Genomic DNA, 22,113 nt, shown 5'->3' on the forward strand with positions numbered 1-22,113 from the left:
TCCCCTTCCAAGTCAGCACAAGATACTAGTGGGGAGCTCATGCGGGCTCCATCTACTGGTCAGGCAGGATATAGACATGACCGTGTGTCTCACACCTAACAGAAGACTGAAGAAACCAGCATGCCTGGAGCCAGGTGGGTTTTCTCCACACGTCGCCCTCTGGTGCCCATATGTCTCTGTGTGAGGCCTAACCACAAACACATAGCACGGCTCTATCTTTCTTTCCACCAGAGTTGTGTGTCAGGGGAGAGCGCGAACGCAGTCCCCCACTATCAGAAATTATGCAGTCGAGATTCCCACATTTGGGGAATTCGCAAGGGTCAGCACAGCCCGAGTGCAATGGCTGAGCCTCGCCTTGGGCGAACCACCTTCCTGATCATGGTATCGCCCCTGCCAGGTAAGTATGAACTCCTTTGGCTGTATGAGAAGGGCCCTGCAAGGCTGTGGGCAGCTGGATGAGGGTGCAGAAAGCCTCGGGGCAGGGCCTTGCATAATTTATGGCCCGTCCCCTTCCAAGTCAGCACAAGATACTAGTGGGGAGCTCATGCGGGCTCCATCTACTGGTCAGGCAGGATATAGACATGACCGTTTGTCTCACACCTAACAGAAGACTGAAGAAACCAGCATGCCTGGAGCCAGGTGGGTTTTCTCCACACGTCGCCCTCTGGTGCCCATATGTCTCTGTGTGAGGCCTAACCACAAACACATAGCACGGCTCTATCTTTCTTTCCACCAGAGTTGCGTGTCAGGGGAGAGCGCGAACGCAGTCCCCCACTATCAGAAATTATGCAGTCGAGATTCCCACATTTGGGGAATTCGCAAGGGTCAGCACAGCCCGAGTGCAATGGCTGAGCCTCGCCTTGGGCGAACCACCTTCCTGATCATGGTATCGCCCCTGCCAGGTAAGTATGAACTCCTTTGTCTGTATGAGAAGGGCCCTGCAAGGCTGTGGGCAGCTGGATGAGGGTGCAGAAAGCCTCGGGGCAGGGCCTTGCATAATTTCTGGCCCGTTCCCTTCCAAGTCAGCACAAGATACTAGTGGGGAGCTCATGCGGGCTCCATCTACTGGTCAGGCAGGATATAGACATGACCGTGTGTCTCACACCTAACAGAAGACTGAAGAAACCAGCATGCCTGGAGCCAGGCGGGTTTTCTCCACACGTCGCCCTCTGGTGCCCATATGTCTCTGTGTGAGGCCTAACCACAAACACAGAGCCACACAAACACAGCTCAATCTTTCTTTCCACCAGAGTTGCGTGTCAGGGGAGAGCGCGAACGCAGTCCCCCACTATCAGAAATTATGCAGTCGAGATTCCCACATTTGGGGAATTCGCAAGGGTCAGCACAGCCCGAGTGCAATGGCTGAGCCTCGCCTTGGGCGAACCACCTTCCTGATCATGGTATCGCCCCTGCCAGGTAAGTATGAACTCCTTTGTCTGTATGAGAAGGGCCCTGCAAGGCTGTGGGCAGCTGGATGAAGGTGCAGAAAGCCTCGGGGCAGGGCCTTGCATAATTTCTGGCCCGTCCCCTTCCAAGTCAGCACAAGATACTAGTGGGGAGCTCATGCGGGCTCCATCTACTGGTCAGGCAGGATATAGACATGACCGTTTGTCTCACACCTAACAGAAGACTGAAGAAACCAGCATGCCTGGAGCCAGGTGGGTTTTCTCCACACGTCGCCCTCTGGTGCCCATATGTCTCTGTGTGAGGCCTAACCACAAACACATAGCACGGCTCTATCTTTCTTTCCACCAGAGTTGCGTGTCAGGGGAGAGCGCGAACGCAGTCCCCCACTATCAGAAATTATGCAGTCGAGATTCCCACATTTGGGGAATTCGCAAGGGTCAGCACAGCCCGAGTGCAATGGCTGAGCCTCGCCTTGGGCGAACCACCTTCCTGATCATGGTATCGCCCCTGCCAGGTAAGTATGAACTCCTTTGTCTGTATGAGAAGGGCCCTGCAAGGCTGTGGGCAGCTGGATGAGGGTGCAGAAAGCCTCGGGGCAGGGCCTTGCATAATTTCTGGCCCGTTCCCTTCCAAGTCAGCACAAGATACTAGTGGGGAGCTCATGCGGGCTCCATCTACTGGTCAGGCAGGATATAGACATGACCGTGTGTCTCACACCTAACAGAAGACTGAAGAAACCAGCATGCCTGGAGCCAGGCGGGTTTTCTCCACACGTCGCCCTCTGGTGCCCATATGTCTCTGTGTGAGGCCTAACCACAAACACAGAGCCACACAAACACAGCTCAATCTTTGTTTCCACCAGAGTTGCGTGTCAGGGGAGAGCGCGAACGCAGTCCCCCACTATCAGAAATTATGCAGTCGAGATTCCCACATTTGGGGAATTCGCAAGGGTCAGCACAGCCCGAGTGCAATGGCTGAGCCTCGCCTTGGGCGAACCACCTTCCTGATCATGGTATCGCCCCTGCCAGGTAAGTATGAACTCCTTTGTCTGTATGAGAAGGGCCCTGCAAGGCTGTGGGCAGCTGGATGAGGGTGCAGAAAGCCTCGGGGCAGGGCCTTGCATAATTTCTGGCCCGTCCCCTTCCAAGTCAGCACAAGATACTAGTGGGGAGCTCATGCGGGCTCCATCTACTGGTCAGGCAGGATATAGACATGACCGTGTGTCTCACACCTAACAGAAGACTGAAGAAACCAGCATGCCTCGAGCCAGGTGGGTTTTCTCCACACGTCGCCCTCTGGTGCCCATATGTCTCTGTGTGAGGCCTAACCACAAACACATAGCACGGCTCTATCTTTCTTTCCACCAGCGTTGCGTGTCAGGGGAGAGCGTGAACGCAGTCCCCCACTATCAGAAATTATGCAGTCGAGATTCCCACATTTGGGGAATTCGCAAGGGTCAGCACAGCCCGAGTGCAATGGCTGAGCCTCGCCTTGGGCGAACCACCTTCCTGATCATGGTATCGCCCCTGCCAGGTAAGTATGAACTCCTTTGTCTGTATGAGAAGGGCCCTGCAAGGCTGTGGGCAGCTGGATGAGGGTGCAGAAAGCCTCGGGGCAGGGCCTTGCATAATTTCTGGCCCGTCCCCTTCCAAGTCAGCACAAGATACTAGTGGGGAGCTCATGCGGGCTCCATCTACTGGTCAGGCAGGATATAGACATGACCGTGTGTCTCACACCTAACAGAAGACTGAAGAAACCAGCACGCCTGGAGCCAGGTGGGTTTTCTCCACACGTCGCCCTCTGGTGCCCATATGTCTCTGTGTGAGGCCTAACCACAAACACATAGCACGGCTCTATCTTTCTTTCCACCAGAGTTGCGTGTCAGGGGAGAGCGCGAACGCAGTCCCCCACTATCAGAAATTATGCAGTCGAGATTCCCACATTTGGGGAATTCGCAAGGGTCAGCACAGCCCGAGTGCAATGGCTGAGCCTCGCCTTGGGCGAACCACCTTCCTGATCATGGTATCGCCCCTGCCAGGTAAGTATGAACTCCTTTGTCTGTATGAGAAGGGCCCTGCAAGGCTGTGGGCAGCTGGATGAGGGTGCAGAAAGCCTCGGGGCAGGGCCTTGCATAATTTATGGCCCCTCCCTTTCCAAGTCAGCACAAGATACTAGTGGGGAGCTCATGCGGGCTCCATCTACTGGTCAGGCAGGATATGGACATGACCTTTTGTCTCACACCTAACAGAAGACTGAAGAAACCAGCACGCCTGGAGCCAGGTGGGTTTTCTCCACACGTCGCCCTCTGGTGCCCTTATGTCTCTGTGTGAGGCCTAACCACAAACACAGAGCCACACAAACACAGCTCAATCTTTCTTTCCACCAGAGTTGCGTGTCAGGGGAGAGCGCGAACGCAGTCCCCCACTATCAGAAATTATGCAGTCGAGATTCCCACATTTGGGGAATTCGCAAGGGTCAGCACAGCCCGAGTGCAATGGCTGAGCCTCGCCTTGGGCGAACCACCTTCCTGATCATGGTATCGCCCCTGCCAGGTAAGTATGAACTCCTTTGTCTGTATGAGAAGGGCCCTGCAAGGCTGTGGGCAGCTGGATGAGGGTGCAGAAAGCCTCGGGGCAGGGCCTTGCATAATTTCTGGCCCCTCCCCTTCCAAGTCAGCACAAGATACTAGTGGGGAGCTCATGCGGGCTCCATCTACTGGTCAGGCAGGATATGGACATGACCGTTTGTCTCACACCTAACAGAAGACTGAAGAAACCAGCACGCCTGGAGCCAGGTGGGTTTTCTCCACACGTCGCCCTCTGGTGCCCATATGTCTCTGTGTGAGGCCTAACCACAAACACAGAGCCACACAAACACAGCTCTATCTTTCTTTCCACCAGCGTTGCGTGTCAGGGGAGAGCGCGAACGCAGTCCCCCACTATCAGAAATTATGCAGTCGAGATTCCCACATTTGGGGAATTCGCAAGGGTCAGCACAGCCCGAGTGCAATGGCTGAGCCTCGCCTTGGGCGAACCACCTTCCTGATCATGGTATCGCCCCTGCCAGGTAAGTATGAACTCCTTTGTCTGTATGAGAAGGGCCCTGCAAGGCTGTGGGCAGCTGGATGAGGGTGCAGAAAGCCTCGGGGCAGGGCCTTGCATAATTTCTGGCCCGTCCCCTTCCAAGTCAGCACAAGATACTAGTGGGGAGCTCATGCGGGCTCCATCTACTGGTCAGGCAGGATATAGACATGACCGTGTGTCTCACACCTAACAGAAGACTGAAGAAGCCAGCATGCCTGGAGCCAGGTGGGTTTTCTCCACACGTCGCCCTCTGGTGCCCATATGTCTCTGTGTGAGGCCTAACCACAAACACATAGCACGGCTCTATCTTTCTTTCCACCAGAGTTGCGTGTCAGGGGAGAGCGCGAACGCAGTCCCCCACTATCAGAAATTATGCAGTCGAGATTCCCACATTTGGGGAATTCGCAAGGGTCAGTACAGCCCGAGTACAATGGCTGAGCCTCGCCTTGGGCGAACCACCTTCCTGATCATGGTATCGCCCCAGCCAGGTAAGTATGAACTCCTTTGTCTGTATGAGAAGGGCCCTGCAAGGCTGTGGGCAGCTGGATGAGGGTGCAGAAAGCCTCGGGGCAGGGCCTTGCATAATTTATGGCCCCTCCCTTTCCAAGTCAGCACAAGATACTAGTGGGGAGCTCATGCGGGCTCCATCTACTGGTCAGGCAGGATATGGACATGACCGTGTGTCTCACACCTAACAGAAGACTGAAGAAACCAGCACGCCTGGAGCCAGGTGGGTTTTCTCCACACGTCGCCCTCTGGTGCCCATATGTCTCTGTGTGAGGCCTAACCACAAACACAGAGCCACATAAACACAGAGCACTGCTCTATCTTCCTTTCCACCAGAGTTGCGTGTCAGGGGAGAGCGCGAACGCAGTCCCCCACTATCAGAAATTATGCAGTCGAGATTCCCACATTTGGGGAATTCGCAAGGGTCAGCACAGCCCGAGTGCAATGGCTGAGCCTCGCCTTGGGCGAACCACCTTCCTGATCATGGTATCGCCCCTGCCAGGTAAGTATGAACTCCTTTGTCTGTATGAGAAGGGCCCTGCAAGGCTGTGGGCAGCTGGATGAGGGTGCAGAAAGCCTCGGGGCAGGGCCTTGCATAATTTATGGCCCCTCCCTTTCCAAGTCAGCACAAGATACTAGTGGGGAGCTCATGCGGGCTCCATCTACTGGTCAGGCAGGATATGGACATGACCGTGTGTCTCACACCTAACAGAAGACTGAAGAAACCAGCACGCCTGGAGCCAGGTGGGTTTTCTCCACACGTCGCCCTCTGGTGCCCATATGTCTCTGTGTGAGGCCTAACCACAAACACATAGCACGGCTCTATCTTTCTTTCCACCAGAGTTGCGTGTCAGGGGAGAGCGCGAACGCAGTCCCCCACTATCAGAAATTATGCAGTCGAGATTCCCACATTTGGGGAATTCGCAAGGGTCAGTACAGCCCGAGTACAATGGCTGAGCCTCGCCTTGGGCGAACCACCTTCCTGATCATGGTATCGCCCCAGCCAGGTAAGTATGAACTCCTTTGTCTGTATGAGAAGGGCCCTGCAAGGCTGTGGGCAGCTGGATGAGGGTGCAGAAAGCCTCGGGGCAGGGCCTTGCATAATTTATGGCCCCTCCCTTTCCAAGTCAGCACAAGATACTAGTGGGGAGCTCATGCGGGCTCCATCTACTGGTCAGGCAGGATATGGACATGACCGTGTGTCTCACACCTAACAGAAGACTGAAGAAACCAGCACGCCTGGAGCCAGGTGGGTTTTCTCCACACGTCGCCCTCTGGTGCCCATATGTCTCTGTGTGAGGCCTAACCACAAACACAGAGCCACATAAACACAGAGCACTGCTCTATCTTCCTTTCCACCAGAGTTGCGTGTCAGGGGAGAGCGCGAACGCAGTCCCCCACTATCAGAAATTATGCAGTCGAGATTCCCACATTTGGGGAATTCGCAAGGGTCAGCACAGCCCGAGTGCAATGGCTGAGCCTCGCCTTGGGCGAACCACCTTCCTGATCATGGTATCGCCCCTGCCAGGTAAGTATGAACTCCTTTGTCTGTATGAGAAGGGCCCTGCAAGGCTGTGGGCAGCTGGATGAGGGTGCAGAAAGCCTCGGGGCAGGGCCTTGCATAATTTATGGCCCCTCCCTTTCCAAGTCAGCACAAGATACTAGTGGGGAGCTCATGCGGGCTCCATCTACTGGTCAGGCAGGATATGGACATGACCGTGTGTCTCACACCTAACAGAAGACTGAAGAAACCAGCACGCCTGGAGCCAGGTGGGTTTTCTCCACACGTCGCCCTCTGGTGCCCATATGTCTCTGTGTGAGGCCTAACCACAAACACATAGCACGGCTCTATCTTTCTTTCCACCAGAGTTGCGTGTCAGGGGAGAGCGCGAACGCAGTCCCCCACTATCAGACATTATGCAGTCGAGATTCCCACATTTGGGGAATTCGCAAGGGTCAGCACAGCCCGAGTGCAATGGCTGAGCCTCGCCTTGGGCGAACCACCTTCCTGATCATGGTATCGCCCCTGCCAGGTAAGTATGAACTCCTTTGTCTGTATGAGAAGGGCCCTGCAAGGCTGTGGGCAGCTGGATGAGGGTGCAGAAAGCCTCGGGGCAGGGCCTTGCATAATTTCTGGCCCGTCCCCTTCCAAGTCAGCACAAGATACTAGTGGGGAGCTCATGCGGGCTCCATCTACTGGTCAGGCAGGATATAGACATGACCGTGTGTCTCACACCTAACAGAAGACTGAAGAAACCAGCATGCCTGGAGCCAGGTGGGTTTTCTCCACACGTCGCCCTCTGGTGCCCATATGTCTCTGTGTGAGGCCTAACCACAAACACATAGCACGGCTCTATCTTTCTTTCCACCAGAGTTGCGTGTCAGGGGAGAGCGCGAACGCAGTCCCCCACTATCAGAAATTATGCAGTCGAGATTCCCACATTTGGGGAATTCGCAAGGGTCAGTACAGCCCGAGTGCAATGGCTGAGCCTCGCCTTGGGCGAACCACCTTCCTGATCATGGTATCGCCCCTGCCAGGTAAGTATGAACTCCTTTGTCTGTATGAGAAGGGCCCAGCAAGGCTGTGGGCAGCTGGATGAGGGTGCAGAAAGCCTCGGGGCAGGGCCTTGCATAATTTATGGCCCCTCCCTTTCCAAGTCAGCACAAGATACTAGTGGGGAGCTCATGCGGGCTCCATCTACTGGTCAGGCAGGATATGGACATGACCGTGTGTCTCACACCTAACAGAAGACTGAAGAAACCAGCACGCCTGGAGCCAGGTGGGTTTTCTCCACACGTCGCCCTCTGGTGCCCTTATGTCTCTGTGTGAGGCCTAACCACAAACACAGAGCCACACAAACACAGCTCTATCTTTCTTTCCACCAGCGTTGCGTGTCAGGGGAGAGCGCGAACGCAGTCCCCCACTATCAGAAATTATGCAGTCGAGATTCCCACATTTGGGGAATTCGCAAGGGTCAGCACAGCCCGAGTGCAATGGCTGAGCCTCGCCTTGGGCGAACCACCTTCCTGATCATGGTATCGCCCCTGCCAGGTAAGTATGAACTCCTTTGTCTGTATGAGAAGGGCCCTGCAAGGCTGTGGGCAGCTGGATGAGGGTGCAGAAAGCCTCGGGGCAGGGCCTTGCATAATTTCTGGCCCCTCCCCTTCCAAGTCAGCACAAGATACTAGTGGGGAGCTCATGCGGGCTCCATCTACTGGTCAGGCAGGATATGGACATGACCGTTTGTCTCACACCTAACAGAAGACTGAAGAAACCAGCACGCCTGGAGCCAGGTGGGTTTTCTCCACACGTCGCCCTCTGGTGCCCATATGTCTCTGTGTGAGGCCTAACCACAAACACAGAGCCACACAAACACAGCTCAATCTTTCTTTCCACCAGAGTTGCGTGTCAGGGGAGAGCGCGAACGCAGTCCCCCACTATCAGAAATTATGCAGTCGAGATTCCCACATTTGGGGAATTCGCAAGGGTCAGCACAGCCCGAGTGCAATGGCTGAGCCTCGCCTTGGGCGAACCACCTTCCTGATCATGGTATCGCCCCTGCCAGGTAAGTATGAACTCCTTTGTCTGTATGAGAAGGGCCCTGCAAGGCTGTGGGCAGCTGGATGAGGGTGCAGAAAGCCTCGGGGCAGGGCCTTGCATAATTTATGGCCCCTCCCTTTCCAAGTCAGCACAAGATACTAGTGGGGAGCTCATGCGGGCTCCATCTACTGGTCAGGCAGGATATGGACATGACCGTGTGTCTCACACCTAACAGAAGACTGAAGAAACCAGCACGCCTGGAGCCAGGTGGGTTTTCTCCACACGTCGCCCTCTGGTGCCCATATGTCTCTGTGTGAGGCCTAACCACAAACACAGAGCCACACAAACACAGCTCTATCTTTCTTTCCACCAGCGTTGCGTGTCATGGGAGAGCGCGAACGCAGTCCCCCACTATCAGAAATTATGCAGTCGAGATTCCCACATTTGGGGAATTCGCAAGGGTCAGCACAGCCCGAGTGCAATGGCTGAGCCTCGCCTTGGGCGAACCACCTTCCTGATCATGGTATCGCCCCTGCCAGGTAAGTATGAACTCCTTTGTCTGTATGAGAAGGGCCCTGCAAGGCTGTGGGCAGCTGGATGAGGGTGCAGAAAGCCTCGGGGCAGGGCCTTGCATAATTTCTGGCCCCTCCCCTTCCAAGTCAGCACAAGATACTAGTGGGGAGCTCATGCGGGCTCCATCTACTGGTCAGGCAGGATATGGACATGACCGTTTGTCTCACACCTAACAGAAGACTGAAGAAACCAGCACGCCTGGAGCCAGGTGGGTTTTCTCCACACGTCGCCCTCTGGTGCCCTTATGTCTCTGTGTGAGGCCTAACCACAAACACAGAGCCACACAAACACAGCTCAATCTTTCTTTCCACCAGAGTTGCGTGTCAGGGGAGAGCGCGAACGCAGTCCCCCACTATCAGAAATTATGCAGTCGAGATTCCCACATTTGGGGAATTCGCAAGGGTCAGCACAGCCCGAGTGCAATGGCTGAGCCTCGCCTTGGGCGAACCACCTTCCTGATCATGGTATCGCCCCTGCCAGGTAAGTATGAACTCCTTTGTCTGTATGAGAAGGGCCCTGCAAGGCTGTGGGCAGCTGGATGAGGGTGCAGAAAGCCTCGGGGCAGGGCCTTGCATAATTTATGGCCCCTCCCTTTCCAAGTCAGCACAAGATACTAGTGGGGAGCTCATGCGGGCTCCATCTACTGGTCAGGCAGGATATGGACATGACCGTGTGTCTCACACCTAACAGAAGACTGAAGAAACCAGCACGCCTGGAGCCAGGTGGGTTTTCTCCACACGTCGCCCTCTGGTGCCCATATGTCTCTGTGTGAGGCCTAACCACAAACACAGAGCCACACAAACACAGCTCTATCTTTCTTTCCACCAGCGTTGCGTGTCAGGGGAGAGCGCGAACGCAGTCCCCCACTATCAGAAATTATGCAGTCGAGATTCCCACATTTGGGGAATTCGCAAGGGTCAGCACAGCCCGAGTGCAATGGCTGAGCCTCGCCTTGGGCGAACCACCTTCCTGATCATGGTATCGCCCCTGCCAGGTAAGTATGAACTCCTTTGTCTGTATGAGAAGGGCCCTGCAAGGCTGTGGGCAGCTGGATGAGGGTGCAGAAAGCCTCGGGGCAGGGCCTTGCATAATTTCTGGCCCCTCCCCTTCCAAGTCAGCACAAGATACTAGTGGGGAGCTCATGCGGGCTCCATCTACTGGTCAGGCAGGATATGGACATGACCGTTTGTCTCACACCTAACAGAAGACTGAAGAAACCAGCACGCCTGGAGCCAGGTGGGTTTTCTCCACACGTCGCCCTCTGGTGCCCTTATGTCTCTGTGTGAGGCCTAACCACAAACACAGAGCCACACAAACACAGCTCAATCTTTCTTTCCACCAGAGTTGCGTGTCAGGGGAGAGCGCGAACGCAGTCCCCCACTATCAGAAATTATGCAGTCGAGATTCCCACATTTGGGGAATTCGCAAGGGTCAGCACAGCCCGAGTGCAATGGCTGAGCCTCGCCTTGGGCGAACCACCTTCCTGATCATGGTATCGCCCCTGCCAGGTAAGTATGAACTCCTTTGTCTGTATGAGAAGGGCCCTGCAAGGCTGTGGGCAGCTGGATGAGGGTGCAGAAAGCCTCGGGGCAGGGCCTTGCATAATTTCTGGCCCCTCCCCTTCCAAGTCAGCACAAGATACTAGTGGGGAGCTCATGCGGGCTCCATCTACTGGTCAGGCAGGATATGGACATGACCGTTTGTCTCACACCTAACAGAAGACTGAAGAAACCAGCACGCCTGGAGCCAGGTGGGTTTTCTCCACACGTCGCCCTCTGGTGCCCATATGTCTCTGTGTGAGGCCTAACCACAAACACAGAGCCACACAAACACAGCTCAATCTTTCTTTCCACCAGAGTTGCGTGTCAGGGGAGAGCGCGAACGCAGTCCCCCACTATCAGAAATTATGCAGTCGAGATTCCCACATTTGGGGAATTCGCAAGGGTCAGCACAGCCCGAGTGCAATGGCTGAGCCTCGCCTTGGGCGAACCACCTTCCTGATCATGGTATCGCCCCTGCCAGGTAAGTATGAACTCCTTTGTCTGTATGAGAAGGGCCCTGCAAGGCTGTGGGCAGCTGGATGAGGGTGCAGAAAGCCTCGGGGCAGGGCCTTGCATAATTTCTGGCCCCTCCCCTTCCAAGTCAGCACAAGATACTAGTGGGGAGCTCATGCGGGCTCCATCTACTGGTCAGGCAGGATATAGACATGACCGTGTGTCTCACACCTAACAGAAGACTGAAGAAACCAGCACGCCTGGAGCCAGGTGGGTTTTCTCCACACGTCGCCCTCTGGTGCCCATATGTCTCTGTGTGAGGCCTAACCACAAACACATAGCACGGCTCTATCTTTCTTTCCACCAGAGTTGCGTGTCAGGGGAGAGCGCGAACGCAGTCCCCCACTATCAGAAATTATGCAGTCGAGATTCCCACATTTGGGGAATTCGCAAGGGTCAGTACAGCCCGAGTGCAATGACTGAGCCTCGCCTTGGGCGAACCACCTTCCTGATCATGGTATCGCCCCTGCCAGGTAAGTATGAACTCCTTTGTCTGTATGAGAAGGGCCCTGCAAGGCTGTGGGCAGCTGGATGAGGGTGCAGAAAGCCTCGGGGCAGGGCCTTGCATAATTTATGGCCCCTCCCTTTCCAAGTCAGCACAAGATACTAGTGGGGAGCTCATGCGGGCTCCATCTACTGGTCAGGCAGGATATGGACATGACCGTGTGTCTCACACCTAACAGAAGACTGAAGAAACCAGCACGCCTGGAGCCAGGTGGGTTTTCTCCACACGTCGCCCTCTGGTGCCCATATGTCTCTGTGTGAGGCCTAACCACAAACACAGAGCCACACAAACACAGCTCTATCTTTCTTTCCACCAGCGTTGCGTGTCAGGGGAGAGCGCGAACGCAGTCCCCCACTATCAGAAATTATGCAGTCGAGATTCCCACATTTGGGGAATTCGCAAGGGTCAGCACAGCCCGAGTGCAATGGCTGAGCCTCGCCTTGGGCGAACCACCTTCCTGATCATGGTATCGCCCCTGCCAGGTAAGTATGAACTCTTTTGTCTGTATGAGAAGGGCCCTGCAAGGCTGTGGGCAGCTGGATGAGGGTGCAGAAAGCCTCGGGGCAGGGCCTTGCATAATTTCTGGCCCGTCCCCTTCCTAGTCAGCACAAGATACTAGTGGGGAGCTCATGCGGGCTCCATCTACTGGTCAGGCAGGATATGGACATGACCGTGTGTCTCACACCTAACAGAAGACTGAAGAAACCAGCATGCCTGGAGCCAGGTGGGTTTTCTCCACACGTCGCCCTCTGGTGCCCATATGTCTCTGTGTGAGGCCTAACCACAAACACAGAGCCACACAAACACAGCTCAATCTTTCTTTCCACCAGAGTTGCGTGTCAGGGGAGAGCGCGAACGCAGTCCCCCACTATCAGAAATTATGCAGTCGAGATTCCCACATTTGGGGAATTCGCAAGGGTCAGCACAGCCCGAGTGCAATGGCTGAGCCTCGCCTTGGGCGAACCACCTTCCTGATCATGGTATCGCCCCTGCCAGGTAAGTATGAACTCCTTTGTCTGTATGAGAAGGGCCCTGCAAGGCTGTGGGCAGCTGGATGAGGGTGCAGAAAGCCTCGGGGCAGGGCCTTGCATAATTTCTGGCCCGTCCCCTTCCAAGTCAGCACAAGATACTAGTGGGGAGCTCATGCGGGCTCCATCTACTGGTCAGGCAGGATATGGACATGACCGTGTGTCTCACACCTAACAGAAGACTGAAGAAACCAGCATGCCTGGAGCCAGGTGGGTTTTCTCCACACGTCGCCCTCTGGTGCCCATATGTCTCTGTGTGTGGCCTAACCACAAACACATAGCACGGCTCTATCTTTCTTTCCACCAGAGTTGCGTGTCAGGGGAGAGCGCGAACGCAGTCCCCCACTATCAGAAATTATGCAGTCGAGATTCCCACATTTGGGGAATTCGCAAGGGTCAGTACAGCCCGAGTGCAATGGCTGAGCCTCGCCTTGGGCGAACCACCTTCCTGATCATGGTATCGCCCCTGCCAGGTAAGTATGAACTCCTTTGTCTGTATGAGAAGGGCCCTGCAAGGCTGTGGGCAGCTGGATGAGGGTGCAGAAAGCCTCGGGGCAGGGCCTTGCATAATTTCTGGCCCGTCCCCTTCCTAGTCAGCACAAGATACTAGTGGGGAGCTCATGCGGGCTCCATCTACTGGTCAGGCAGGATATGGACATGACCGTGTGTCTCACACCTAACAGAAGACTGAAGAAACCAGCATGCCTGGAGCCAGGTGGGTTTTCTCCACACGTCGCCCTCTGGTGCCCATATGTCTCTGTGTGAGGCCTAACCACAAACACAGAGCCACACAAACACAGCTCAATCTTTCTTTCCACCAGAGTTGCGTGTCAGGGGAGAGCGCGAACGCAGTCCCCCACTATCAGAAATTATGCAGTCGAGATTCCCACATTTGGGGAATTCGCAAGGGTCAGCACAGCCCGAGTGCAATGGCTGAGCCTCGCCTTGGGCGAACCACCTTCCTGATCATGGTATCGCCCCTGCCAGGTAAGTATGAACTCCTTTGTCTGTATGAGAAGGGCCCTGCAAGGCTGTGGGCAGCTGGATGAGGGTGCAGAAAGCCTCGGGGCAGGGCCTTGCATAATTTCTGGCCCGTCCCCTTCCAAGTCAGCACAAGATACTAGTGGGGAGCTCATGCGGGCTCCATCTACTGGTCAGGCAGGATATGGACATGACCGTGTGTCTCACACCTAACAGAAGACTGAAGAAACCAGCATGCCTGGAGCCAGGTGGGTTTTCTCCACACGTCGCCCTCTGGTGCCCATATGTCTCTGTGTGTGGCCTAACCACAAACACATAGCACGGCTCTATCTTTCTTTCCACCAGAGTTGCGTGTCAGGGGAGAGCGCGAACGCAGTCCCCCACTATCAGAAATTATGCAGTCGAGATTCCCACATTTGGGGAATTCGCAAGGGTCAGTACAGCCCGAGTGCAATGGCTGAGCCTCGCCTTGGGCGAACCACCTTCCTGATCATGGTATCGCCCCTGCCAGGTAAGTATGAACTCCTTTGTCTGTATGAGAAGGGCCCTGCAAGGCTGTGGGCAGCTGGATGAGGGTGCAGAAAGCCTCGGGGCAGGGCCTTGCATAATTTATGGCCCCTCCCTTTCCAAGTCAGCACAAGATACTAGTGGGGAGCTCATGCGGGCTCCATCTACTGGTCAGGCAGGATATGGACATGACCGTGTGTCTCACACCTAACAGAAGACTGAAGAAACCAGCACGCCTGGAGCCAGGTGGGTTTTCTCCACACGTCGCCCTCTGGTGCCCATATGTCTCTGTGTGAGGCCTAACCACAAACACAGAGCCACACAAACACAGCTCTATCTTTCTTTCCACCAGCGTTGCGTGTCAGGGGAGAGCGCGAACGCAGTCCCCCACTATCAGAAATTATGCAGTCGAGATTCCCACATTTGGGGAATTCGCAAGGGTCAGCACAGCCCGAGTGCAATGGCTGAGCCTCGCCTTGGGCGAACCACCTTCCTGATCATGGTATCGCCCCTGCCAGGTAAGTATGAACTCCTTTGTCTGTATGAGAAGGGCCCTGCAAGGCTGTGGGCAGCTGGATGAGGGTGCAGAAAGCCTCGGGGCAGGGCCTTGCATAATTTCTGGCCCGTCCCCTTCCTAGTCAGCACAAGATACTAGTGGGGAGCTCATGCGGGCTCCATCTACTGGTCAGGCAGGATATGGACATGACCGTGTGTCTCACACCTAACAGAAGACTGAAGAAACCAGCATGCCTGGAGCCAGGTGGGTTTTCTCCACACGTCGCCCTCTGGTGCCCATATGTCTCTGTGTGAGGCCTAACCACAAACACAGAGCCACACAAACACAGCTCAATCTTTCTTTCCACCAGAGTTGCGTGTCAGGGGAGAGCGCGAACGCAGTCCCCCACTATCAGAAATTATGCAGTCGAGATTCCCACATTTGGGGAATTCGCAAGGGTCAGCACAGCCCGAGTGCAATGGCTGAGCCTCGCCTTGGGCGAACCACCTTCCTGATCATGGTATCGCCCCTGCCAGGTAAGTATGAACTCCTTTGTCTGTATGAGAAGGGCCCTGCAAGGCTGTGGGCAGCTGGATGAGGGTGCAGAAAGCCTCGGGGCAGGGCCTTGCATAATTTCTGGCCCGTCCCCTTCCAAGTCAGCACAAGATACTAGTGGGGAGCTCATGCGGGCTCCATCTACTGGTCAGGCAGGATATGGACATGACCGTGTGTCTCACACCTAACAGAAGACTGAAGAAACCAGCATGCCTGGAGCCAGGTGGGTTTTCTCCACACGTCGCCCTCTGGTGCCCATATGTCTCTGTGTGTGGCCTAACCACAAACACATAGCACGGCTCTATCTTTCTTTCCACCAGAGTTGCGTGTCAGGGGAGAGCGCGAACGCAGTCCCCCACTATCAGAAATTATGCAGTCGAGATTCCCACATTTGGGGAATTCGCAAGGGTCAGTACAGCCCGAGTGCAATGGCTGAGCCTCGCCTTGGGCGAACCACCTTCCTGATCATGGTATCGCCCCTGCCAGGTAAGTATGAACTCCTTTGTCTGTATGAGAAGGGCCCTGCAAGGCTGTGGGCAGCTGGATGAGGGTGCAGAAAGCCTCGGGGCAGGGCCTTGCATAATTTATGGCCCCTCCCTTTCCAAGTCAGCACAAGATACTAGTGGGGAGCTCATGCGGGCTCCATCTACTGGTCAGGCAGGATATGGACATGACCGTGTGTCTCACACCTAACAGAAGACTGAAGAAACCAGCACGCCTGGAGCCAGGTGGGTTTTCTCCACACGTCGCCCTCTGGTGCCCTTATGTCTCTGTGTGAGGCCTAACCACAAACACAGAGCCACACAAACACAGCTCTATCTTTCTTTCCACCAGCATTGCGTGTCAGGGGAGAGCGCGAACGCAGTCCCCCACTATCAGAAATTATGCAGTCGAGATTCCCACATTTGGGGAATTCGCAAGGGTCAGCACAGCCCGAGTGCAATGGCTGAGCCTCGCCTTGGGCGAACCACCTTCCTGATCATGGTATCGCCCCTGCCAGGTAAGTATGAACTCCTTTGTCTGTATGAGAAGGGCCCTGCAAGGCTGTGGGCAGCTGGATGAGGGTGCAGAAAGCCTCGGGGCAGGGCCTTGCATAATTTCTGGCCCCTCCCCTTCCAAGTCAGCACAAGATACTAGTGGGGAGCTCATGCGGGCTCCATCTACTGGTCAGGCAGGATATGGACATGACCGTTTGTCTCACACCTAACAGAAGACTGAAGAAACCAGCACGCCTGGAGCCAGGTGGGTTTTCTCCACACGTCGCCCTCTGGTGCCCATATGTCTCTGTGTGAGGCCTAACCACAAACACAGAGCCACACAAACACAGCTCAATCTTTCTTTCCACCAGAGTTGCGTGTCAGGGGAGAGCGCGAACGCAGTCCCCCACTATCAGAAATTATGCAGTCGAGATTCCCACATTTGGGGAATTCGCAAGGGTCAGCACAGCACGAGTGCAATGGCTGAGCCTCGCCTTGGGCGAACCACCTTCCTGATCATGGTATCGCCCCTGCCAGGTAAGTATGAACTCCTTTGTCTGTATGAGAAGGGCCCTGCAAGGCTGTGGGCAGCTGGATGAGGGTGCAGAAAGCCTCGGGGCAGGGCCTTGCATAATTTCTGGCCCCTCCCCTTCCAAGTCAGCACAAGATACTAGTGGGGAGCTCATGCGGGCTCCATCTACTGGCCAGGCAGGATATGGACATGACCGTGTGTCTCACACCTAACAGAAGACTGAAGAAACCAGCATGCCTGGAGCCAGGTGGGTTTTCTCCACACGTCGCCCTCTGGTGCCCATATGTCTCTGTGTGAGGCCTAACCACAAACACAGAGCCACACAAACACAGCTCTATCTTTCTTTCCACCAGCGTTGCGTGTCAGGGGAGAGCGCGAACGCAGTCCCCCACTATCAGAAATTATGCAGTCGAGATTCCCACATTTGGGGAATTCGCAAGGGTCAGCACAGCCCGAGTGCAATGGCTGAGCCTCGCCTTGGGCGAACCACCTTCCTGATCATGGTATCGCCCCTGCCAGGTAAGTATGAACTCCTTTGTCTGTATGAGAAGGGCCCTGCAAGGCTGTGGGCAGCTGGATGAGGGTGCAGAAAGCCTCGGGGCAGGGCCTTGCATAATTTATGGCCCCTCCCTTTCCAAGTCAGCACAAGATACTAGTGGGGAGCTCATGCGGGCTCCATCTACTGGTCAGGCAGGATATGGACATGACCGTGTGTCTCACACCTAACAGAAGACTGAAGAAACCAGCACGCCTGGAGCCAGGTGGGTTTTCTCCACACGTCGCCCTCTGGTGCCCATATGTCTCTGTGTGAGGCCTAACCACAAACACAGAGCCACACAAACACAGCTCTATCTTTCTTTCCACCAGCGTTGCGTGTCATGGGAGAGCGCGAACGCAGTCCCCCACTATCAGAAATTATGCAGTCGAGATTCCCACATTTGGGGAATTCGCAAGGGTCAGCACAGCCCGAGTGCAATGGCTGAGCCTCGCCTTGGGCGAACCACCTTCCTGATCATGGTATCGCCCCTGCCAGGTAAGTATGAACTCCTTTGTCTGTATGAGAAGGGCCCTGCAAGGCTGTGGGCAGCTGGATGAGGGTGCAGAAAGCCTCGGGGCAGGGCCTTGCATAATTTCTGGCCCCTCCCCTTCCAAGTCAGCACAAGATACTAGTGGGGAGCTCATGCGGGCTCCATCTACTGGTCAGGCAGGATATGGACATGACCGTTTGTCTCACACCTAACAGAAGACTGAAGAAACCAGCACGCCTGGAGCCAGGTGGGTTTTCTCCACACGTCGCCCTCTGGTGCCCTTATGTCTCTGTGTGAGGCCTAACCACAAACACAGAGCCACACAAACACAGCTCAATCTTTCTTTCCACCAGAGTTGCGTGTCAGGGGAGAGCGCGAACGCAGTCCCCCACTATCAGAAATTATGCAGTCGAGATTCCCACATTTGGGGAATTCGCAAGGGTCAGCACAGCCCGAGTGCAATGGCTGAGCCTCGCCTTGGGCGAACCACCTTCCTGATCATGGTATCGCCCCTGCCAGGTAAGTATGAACTCCTTTGTCTGTATGAGAAGGGCCCTGCAAGGCTGTGGGCAGCTGGATGAGGGTGCAGAAAGCCTCGGGGCAGGGCCTTGCATAATTTATGGCCCCTCCCTTTCCAAGTCAGCACAAGATACTAGTGGGGAGCTCATGCGGGCTCCATCTACTGGTCAGGCAGGATATGGACATGACCGTGTGTCTCACACCTAACAGAAGACTGAAGAAACCAGCACGCCTGGAGCCAGGTGGGTTTTCTCCACACGTCGCCCTCTGGTGCCCATATGTCTCTGTGTGAGGCCTAACCACAAACACAGAGCCACACAAACACAGCTCTATCTTTCTTTCCACCAGCGTTGCGTGTCAGGGGAGAGCGCGAACGCAGTCCCCCACTATCAGAAATTATGCAGTCGAGATTCCCACATTTGGGGAATTCGCAAGGGTCAGCACAGCCCGAGTGCAATGGCTGAGCCTCGCCTTGGGCGAACCACCTTCCTGATCATGGTATCGCCCCTGCCAGGTAAGTATGAACTCCTTTGTCTGTATGAGAAGGGCCCTGCAAGGCTGTGGGCAGCTGGATGAGGGTGCAGAAAGCCTCGGGGCAGGGCCTTGCATAATTTCTGGCCCCTCCCCTTCCAAGTCAGCACAAGATACTAGTGGGGAGCTCATGCGGGCTCCATCTACTGGTCAGGCAGGATATGGACATGACCGTTTGTCTCACACCTAACAGAAGACTGAAGAAACCAGCACGCCTGGAGCCAGGTGGGTTTTCTCCACACGTCGCCCTCTGGTGCCCTTATGTCTCTGTGTGAGGCCTAACCACAAACACAGAGCCACACAAACACAGCTCAATCTTTCTTTCCACCAGAGTTGCGTGTCAGGGGAGAGCGCGAACGCAGTCCCCCACTATCAGAAATTATGCAGTCGAGATTCCCACATTTGGGGAATTCGCAAGGGTCAGTACAGCCCGAGTGCAATGGCTGAGCTTCGCCTTGGGCGAACCACCTTCCTGATCATGGTATCGCCCCTGCCAGGTAAGTATGAACTCCTTTGTCTGTATGAGAAGGGCCCAGCAAGGCTGTGGGCAGCTGGATGAGGGTGCAGAAAGCCTCGGGGCAGGGCCTTGCATAATTTATGGCCCCTCCCTTTCCAAGTCAGCACAAGATACTAGTGGGGAGCTCATGCGGGCTCCATCTACTGGTCAGGCAGGATATGGACATGACCGTGTGTCTCACACCTAACAGAAGACTGAAGAAACCAGCACGCCTGGAGCCAGGTGGGTTTTCTCCACACGTCGCCCTCTGGTGCCCTTATGTCTCTGTGTGAGGCCTAACCACAAACACAGAGCCACACAAACACAGCTCTATCTTTCTTTCCACCAGCGTTGCGTGTCAGGGGAGAGCGCGAACGCAGTCCCCCACTATCAGAAATTATGCAGTCGAGATTCCCACATTTGGGGAATTCGCAAGGGTCAGCACAGCCCGAGTGCAATGGCTGAGCCTCGCCTTGGGCGAACCACCTTCCTGATCATGGTATCGCCCCTGCCAGGTAAGTATGAACTCCTTTGTCTGTATGAGAAGGGCCCTGCAAGGCTGTGGGCAGCTGGATGAGGGTGCAGAAAGCCTCGGGGCAGGGCCTTGCATAATTTCTGGCCCCTCCCCTTCCAAGTCAGCACAAGATACTAGTGGGGAGCTCATGCGGGCTCCATCTACTGGTCAGGCAGGATATGGACATGACCGTTTGTCTCACACCTAACAGAAGACTGAAGAAACCAGCACGCCTGGAGCCAGGTGGGTTTTCTCCACACGTCGCCCTCTGGTGCCCATATGTCTCTGTGTGAGGCCTAACCACAAACACAGAGCCACACAAACACAGCTCAATCTTTCTTTCCACCAGAGTTGCGTGTCAGGGGAGAGCGCGAACGCAGTCCCCCACTATCAGAAATTATGCAGTCGAGATTCCCACATTTGGGGAATTCGCAAGGGTCAGCACAGCCCGAGTGCAATGGCTGAGCCTCGCCTTGGGCGAACCACCTTCCTGATCATGGTATCGCCCCTGCCAGGTAAGTATGAACTCCTTTGTCTGTATGAGAAGGGCCCTGCAAGGCTGTGGGCAGCTGGATGAGGGTGCAGAAAGCCTCGGGGCAGGGCCTTGCATAATTTATGGCCCCTCCCTTTCCAAGTCAGCACAAGATACTAGTGGGGAGCTCATGCGGGCTCCATCTACTGGTCAGGCAGGATATGGACATGACCGTGTGTCTCACACCTAACAGAAGACTGAAGAAACCAGCACGCCTGGAGCCAGGTGGGTTTTCTCCACACGTCGCCCTCTGGTGCCCATATGTCTCTGTGTGAGGCCTAACCACAAACACAGAGCCACACAAACACAGCTCTATCTTTCTTTCCACCAGCGTTGCGTGTCAGGGGAGAGCGCGAACGCAGTCCCCCACTATCAGAAATTATGCAGTCGAGATTCCCACATTTGGGGAATTCGCAAGGGTCAGCACAGCCCGAGTGCAATGGCTGAGCCTCGCCTTGGGCGAACCACCTTCCTGATCATGGTATCGCCCCTGCCAGGTAAGTATGAACTCCTTTGTCTGTATGAGAAGGGCCCTGCAAGGCTGTGGGCAGCTGGATGAGGGTGCAGAAAGCCTCGGGGCAGGGCCTTGCATAATTTATGGCCCCTCCCCTTCCAAGTCAGCACAAGATACTAGTGGGGAGCTCATGCGGGCTCCATCTACTGGTCAGGCAGGATATGGACATGACCGTTTGTCTCACACCTAACAGAAGACTGAAGAAACCAGCACGCCTGGAGCCAGGTGGGTTTTCTCCACACGTCGCCCTCTGGTGCCCATATGTCTCTGTGTGAGGCCTAACCACAAACACAGAGCCACACAAACACAGCTCTATCTTTCTTTCCACCAGCGTTGCGTGTCAGGGGAGAGCGCGAACGCAGTCCCCCACTATCAGAAATTATGCAGTCGAGATTCCCACATTTGGGGAATTCGCAAGGGTCAGTACAGCCCGAGTACAATGGCTGAGCCTCGCCTTGGGCGAACCACCTTCCTGATCATGGTATCGCCCCAGCCAGGTAAGTATGAACTCCTTTGTCTGTATGAGAAGGGCCCTGCAAGGCTGTGGGCAGCTGGATGAGGGTGCAGAAAGCCTCGGGGCAGGGCCTTGCATAATTTATGGCCCCTCCCTTTCCAAGTCAGCACAAGATACTAGTGGGGAGCTCATGCGGGCTCCATCTACTGGTCAGGCAGGATATGGACATGACCGTGTGTCTCACACCTAACAGAAGACTGAAGAAACCAGCACGCCTGGAGCCAGGTGGGTTTTCTCCACACGTCGCCCTCTGGTGCCCATATGTCTCTGTGTGAGGCCTAACCACAAACACAGAGCCACATAAACACAGAGCACTGCTCTATCTTCCTTTCCACCAGAGTTGCGTGTCAGGGGAGAGCGCGAACGCAGTCCCCCACTATCAGAAATTATGCAGTCGAGATTCCCACATTTGGGGAATTCGCAAGGGTCAGCACAGCCCGAGTGCAATGGCTGAGCCTCGCCTTGGGCGAACCACCTTCCTGATCATGGTATCGCCCCTGCCAGGTAAGTATGAACTCCTTTGTCTGTATGAGAAGGGCCCTGCAAGGCTGTGGGCAGCTGGATGAGGGTGCAGAAAGCCTCGGGGCAGGGCCTTGCATAATTTATGGCCCCTCCCTTTCCAAGTCAGCACAAGATACTAGTGGGGAGCTCATGCGGGCTCCATCTACTGGTCAGGCAGGATATGGACATGACCGTGTGTCTCACACCTAACAGAAGAC

General features: G+C 55.1%; 43 non-coding genes across 43 annotated transcripts; all 43 read right to left on the bottom strand.

Annotated features, from left to right (window-relative positions):
* Positions 1–241: 241 nt before the first annotated feature.
* On the bottom strand, positions 242–405 carry LOC128320522 (U1 spliceosomal RNA). The gene has a single exon (XR_008304043.1). It is a non-coding gene; the product is annotated as a U1 spliceosomal RNA (small nuclear RNA).
* Positions 406–746: 341 nt separating this feature from the next.
* LOC117598534 (U1 spliceosomal RNA) lies at positions 747–910 on the bottom strand. Its single transcript, XR_004579170.1, has one exon. It is a non-coding gene; the product is annotated as a U1 spliceosomal RNA (small nuclear RNA).
* Positions 911–1,260: 350 nt separating this feature from the next.
* LOC117598533 (U1 spliceosomal RNA) lies at positions 1,261–1,424 on the bottom strand. Its single transcript, XR_004579169.1, has one exon. It is a non-coding gene; the product is annotated as a U1 spliceosomal RNA (small nuclear RNA).
* Positions 1,425–1,765: 341 nt separating this feature from the next.
* Positions 1,766–1,929, bottom strand: LOC117598599 (U1 spliceosomal RNA). The gene has a single exon (XR_004579235.2). It is a non-coding gene; the product is annotated as a U1 spliceosomal RNA (small nuclear RNA).
* A 350-nt stretch (positions 1,930–2,279) lies between these two features.
* LOC128320524 (U1 spliceosomal RNA) lies at positions 2,280–2,443 on the bottom strand. The gene has a single exon (XR_008304049.1). It is a non-coding gene; the product is annotated as a U1 spliceosomal RNA (small nuclear RNA).
* A 341-nt stretch (positions 2,444–2,784) lies between these two features.
* LOC128320587 (U1 spliceosomal RNA) lies at positions 2,785–2,948 on the bottom strand. Its single transcript, XR_008304144.1, has one exon. It is a non-coding gene; the product is annotated as a U1 spliceosomal RNA (small nuclear RNA).
* A 341-nt stretch (positions 2,949–3,289) lies between these two features.
* Positions 3,290–3,453, bottom strand: LOC117598573 (U1 spliceosomal RNA). Its single transcript, XR_004579210.2, has one exon. It is a non-coding gene; the product is annotated as a U1 spliceosomal RNA (small nuclear RNA).
* Positions 3,454–3,803: 350 nt separating this feature from the next.
* Positions 3,804–3,967, bottom strand: LOC117598532 (U1 spliceosomal RNA). The gene has a single exon (XR_004579168.1). It is a non-coding gene; the product is annotated as a U1 spliceosomal RNA (small nuclear RNA).
* Positions 3,968–4,317: 350 nt separating this feature from the next.
* Positions 4,318–4,481, bottom strand: LOC128320525 (U1 spliceosomal RNA). Its single transcript, XR_008304050.1, has one exon. It is a non-coding gene; the product is annotated as a U1 spliceosomal RNA (small nuclear RNA).
* Positions 4,482–4,822: 341 nt separating this feature from the next.
* Positions 4,823–4,986, bottom strand: LOC128320617 (U1 spliceosomal RNA). The gene has a single exon (XR_008304184.1). It is a non-coding gene; the product is annotated as a U1 spliceosomal RNA (small nuclear RNA).
* Positions 4,987–5,343: 357 nt separating this feature from the next.
* Positions 5,344–5,507, bottom strand: LOC128320526 (U1 spliceosomal RNA). The gene has a single exon (XR_008304051.1). It is a non-coding gene; the product is annotated as a U1 spliceosomal RNA (small nuclear RNA).
* A 341-nt stretch (positions 5,508–5,848) lies between these two features.
* LOC128320618 (U1 spliceosomal RNA) lies at positions 5,849–6,012 on the bottom strand. The gene has a single exon (XR_008304186.1). It is a non-coding gene; the product is annotated as a U1 spliceosomal RNA (small nuclear RNA).
* Positions 6,013–6,369: 357 nt separating this feature from the next.
* On the bottom strand, positions 6,370–6,533 carry LOC128320527 (U1 spliceosomal RNA). The gene has a single exon (XR_008304052.1). It is a non-coding gene; the product is annotated as a U1 spliceosomal RNA (small nuclear RNA).
* A 341-nt stretch (positions 6,534–6,874) lies between these two features.
* Positions 6,875–7,038, bottom strand: LOC128320610 (U1 spliceosomal RNA). Its single transcript, XR_008304176.1, has one exon. It is a non-coding gene; the product is annotated as a U1 spliceosomal RNA (small nuclear RNA).
* Positions 7,039–7,379: 341 nt separating this feature from the next.
* Positions 7,380–7,543, bottom strand: LOC128320594 (U1 spliceosomal RNA). Its single transcript, XR_008304150.1, has one exon. It is a non-coding gene; the product is annotated as a U1 spliceosomal RNA (small nuclear RNA).
* Positions 7,544–7,893: 350 nt separating this feature from the next.
* Positions 7,894–8,057, bottom strand: LOC128320528 (U1 spliceosomal RNA). The gene has a single exon (XR_008304053.1). It is a non-coding gene; the product is annotated as a U1 spliceosomal RNA (small nuclear RNA).
* A 350-nt stretch (positions 8,058–8,407) lies between these two features.
* On the bottom strand, positions 8,408–8,571 carry LOC117598549 (U1 spliceosomal RNA). Its single transcript, XR_004579195.2, has one exon. It is a non-coding gene; the product is annotated as a U1 spliceosomal RNA (small nuclear RNA).
* Positions 8,572–8,921: 350 nt separating this feature from the next.
* Positions 8,922–9,085, bottom strand: LOC128320608 (U1 spliceosomal RNA). The gene has a single exon (XR_008304174.1). It is a non-coding gene; the product is annotated as a U1 spliceosomal RNA (small nuclear RNA).
* A 350-nt stretch (positions 9,086–9,435) lies between these two features.
* LOC113524653 (U1 spliceosomal RNA) lies at positions 9,436–9,599 on the bottom strand. The gene has a single exon (XR_003402577.1). It is a non-coding gene; the product is annotated as a U1 spliceosomal RNA (small nuclear RNA).
* Positions 9,600–9,949: 350 nt separating this feature from the next.
* Positions 9,950–10,113, bottom strand: LOC128320531 (U1 spliceosomal RNA). The gene has a single exon (XR_008304057.1). It is a non-coding gene; the product is annotated as a U1 spliceosomal RNA (small nuclear RNA).
* A 350-nt stretch (positions 10,114–10,463) lies between these two features.
* Positions 10,464–10,627, bottom strand: LOC128320532 (U1 spliceosomal RNA). The gene has a single exon (XR_008304058.1). It is a non-coding gene; the product is annotated as a U1 spliceosomal RNA (small nuclear RNA).
* A 350-nt stretch (positions 10,628–10,977) lies between these two features.
* Positions 10,978–11,141, bottom strand: LOC128320533 (U1 spliceosomal RNA). Its single transcript, XR_008304059.1, has one exon. It is a non-coding gene; the product is annotated as a U1 spliceosomal RNA (small nuclear RNA).
* Positions 11,142–11,482: 341 nt separating this feature from the next.
* LOC128320612 (U1 spliceosomal RNA) lies at positions 11,483–11,646 on the bottom strand. Its single transcript, XR_008304178.1, has one exon. It is a non-coding gene; the product is annotated as a U1 spliceosomal RNA (small nuclear RNA).
* A 350-nt stretch (positions 11,647–11,996) lies between these two features.
* Positions 11,997–12,160, bottom strand: LOC128320534 (U1 spliceosomal RNA). Its single transcript, XR_008304060.1, has one exon. It is a non-coding gene; the product is annotated as a U1 spliceosomal RNA (small nuclear RNA).
* Positions 12,161–12,510: 350 nt separating this feature from the next.
* On the bottom strand, positions 12,511–12,674 carry LOC128320536 (U1 spliceosomal RNA). The gene has a single exon (XR_008304061.1). It is a non-coding gene; the product is annotated as a U1 spliceosomal RNA (small nuclear RNA).
* A 341-nt stretch (positions 12,675–13,015) lies between these two features.
* Positions 13,016–13,179, bottom strand: LOC128320595 (U1 spliceosomal RNA). Its single transcript, XR_008304151.1, has one exon. It is a non-coding gene; the product is annotated as a U1 spliceosomal RNA (small nuclear RNA).
* A 350-nt stretch (positions 13,180–13,529) lies between these two features.
* Positions 13,530–13,693, bottom strand: LOC128320537 (U1 spliceosomal RNA). Its single transcript, XR_008304062.1, has one exon. It is a non-coding gene; the product is annotated as a U1 spliceosomal RNA (small nuclear RNA).
* A 341-nt stretch (positions 13,694–14,034) lies between these two features.
* Positions 14,035–14,198, bottom strand: LOC128320596 (U1 spliceosomal RNA). The gene has a single exon (XR_008304155.1). It is a non-coding gene; the product is annotated as a U1 spliceosomal RNA (small nuclear RNA).
* Positions 14,199–14,548: 350 nt separating this feature from the next.
* LOC128320538 (U1 spliceosomal RNA) lies at positions 14,549–14,712 on the bottom strand. Its single transcript, XR_008304063.1, has one exon. It is a non-coding gene; the product is annotated as a U1 spliceosomal RNA (small nuclear RNA).
* A 350-nt stretch (positions 14,713–15,062) lies between these two features.
* Positions 15,063–15,226, bottom strand: LOC128320540 (U1 spliceosomal RNA). The gene has a single exon (XR_008304078.1). It is a non-coding gene; the product is annotated as a U1 spliceosomal RNA (small nuclear RNA).
* A 341-nt stretch (positions 15,227–15,567) lies between these two features.
* LOC128320597 (U1 spliceosomal RNA) lies at positions 15,568–15,731 on the bottom strand. The gene has a single exon (XR_008304157.1). It is a non-coding gene; the product is annotated as a U1 spliceosomal RNA (small nuclear RNA).
* Positions 15,732–16,081: 350 nt separating this feature from the next.
* LOC128320542 (U1 spliceosomal RNA) lies at positions 16,082–16,245 on the bottom strand. Its single transcript, XR_008304080.1, has one exon. It is a non-coding gene; the product is annotated as a U1 spliceosomal RNA (small nuclear RNA).
* Positions 16,246–16,595: 350 nt separating this feature from the next.
* LOC128320616 (U1 spliceosomal RNA) lies at positions 16,596–16,759 on the bottom strand. Its single transcript, XR_008304183.1, has one exon. It is a non-coding gene; the product is annotated as a U1 spliceosomal RNA (small nuclear RNA).
* Positions 16,760–17,109: 350 nt separating this feature from the next.
* Positions 17,110–17,273, bottom strand: LOC128320543 (U1 spliceosomal RNA). The gene has a single exon (XR_008304082.1). It is a non-coding gene; the product is annotated as a U1 spliceosomal RNA (small nuclear RNA).
* A 350-nt stretch (positions 17,274–17,623) lies between these two features.
* Positions 17,624–17,787, bottom strand: LOC128320609 (U1 spliceosomal RNA). Its single transcript, XR_008304175.1, has one exon. It is a non-coding gene; the product is annotated as a U1 spliceosomal RNA (small nuclear RNA).
* A 350-nt stretch (positions 17,788–18,137) lies between these two features.
* On the bottom strand, positions 18,138–18,301 carry LOC128320544 (U1 spliceosomal RNA). Its single transcript, XR_008304083.1, has one exon. It is a non-coding gene; the product is annotated as a U1 spliceosomal RNA (small nuclear RNA).
* Positions 18,302–18,651: 350 nt separating this feature from the next.
* LOC128320545 (U1 spliceosomal RNA) lies at positions 18,652–18,815 on the bottom strand. The gene has a single exon (XR_008304087.1). It is a non-coding gene; the product is annotated as a U1 spliceosomal RNA (small nuclear RNA).
* Positions 18,816–19,165: 350 nt separating this feature from the next.
* LOC128320607 (U1 spliceosomal RNA) lies at positions 19,166–19,329 on the bottom strand. The gene has a single exon (XR_008304173.1). It is a non-coding gene; the product is annotated as a U1 spliceosomal RNA (small nuclear RNA).
* Positions 19,330–19,679: 350 nt separating this feature from the next.
* LOC128320546 (U1 spliceosomal RNA) lies at positions 19,680–19,843 on the bottom strand. The gene has a single exon (XR_008304088.1). It is a non-coding gene; the product is annotated as a U1 spliceosomal RNA (small nuclear RNA).
* A 350-nt stretch (positions 19,844–20,193) lies between these two features.
* LOC128320547 (U1 spliceosomal RNA) lies at positions 20,194–20,357 on the bottom strand. The gene has a single exon (XR_008304090.1). It is a non-coding gene; the product is annotated as a U1 spliceosomal RNA (small nuclear RNA).
* Positions 20,358–20,707: 350 nt separating this feature from the next.
* Positions 20,708–20,871, bottom strand: LOC128320548 (U1 spliceosomal RNA). Its single transcript, XR_008304092.1, has one exon. It is a non-coding gene; the product is annotated as a U1 spliceosomal RNA (small nuclear RNA).
* Positions 20,872–21,221: 350 nt separating this feature from the next.
* Positions 21,222–21,385, bottom strand: LOC128320620 (U1 spliceosomal RNA). The gene has a single exon (XR_008304187.1). It is a non-coding gene; the product is annotated as a U1 spliceosomal RNA (small nuclear RNA).
* Positions 21,386–21,742: 357 nt separating this feature from the next.
* Positions 21,743–21,906, bottom strand: LOC128320550 (U1 spliceosomal RNA). The gene has a single exon (XR_008304093.1). It is a non-coding gene; the product is annotated as a U1 spliceosomal RNA (small nuclear RNA).
* Positions 21,907–22,113: the final 207 nt, after the last annotated feature.

The sequence above is a fragment of the Pangasianodon hypophthalmus genome, chromosome 1 (assembly GCF_027358585.1).
Source record: "Pangasianodon hypophthalmus isolate fPanHyp1 chromosome 1, fPanHyp1.pri, whole genome shotgun sequence".
In the NCBI taxonomy this organism is placed as follows: Eukaryota; Metazoa; Chordata; class Actinopteri; order Siluriformes; family Pangasiidae; genus Pangasianodon; species Pangasianodon hypophthalmus.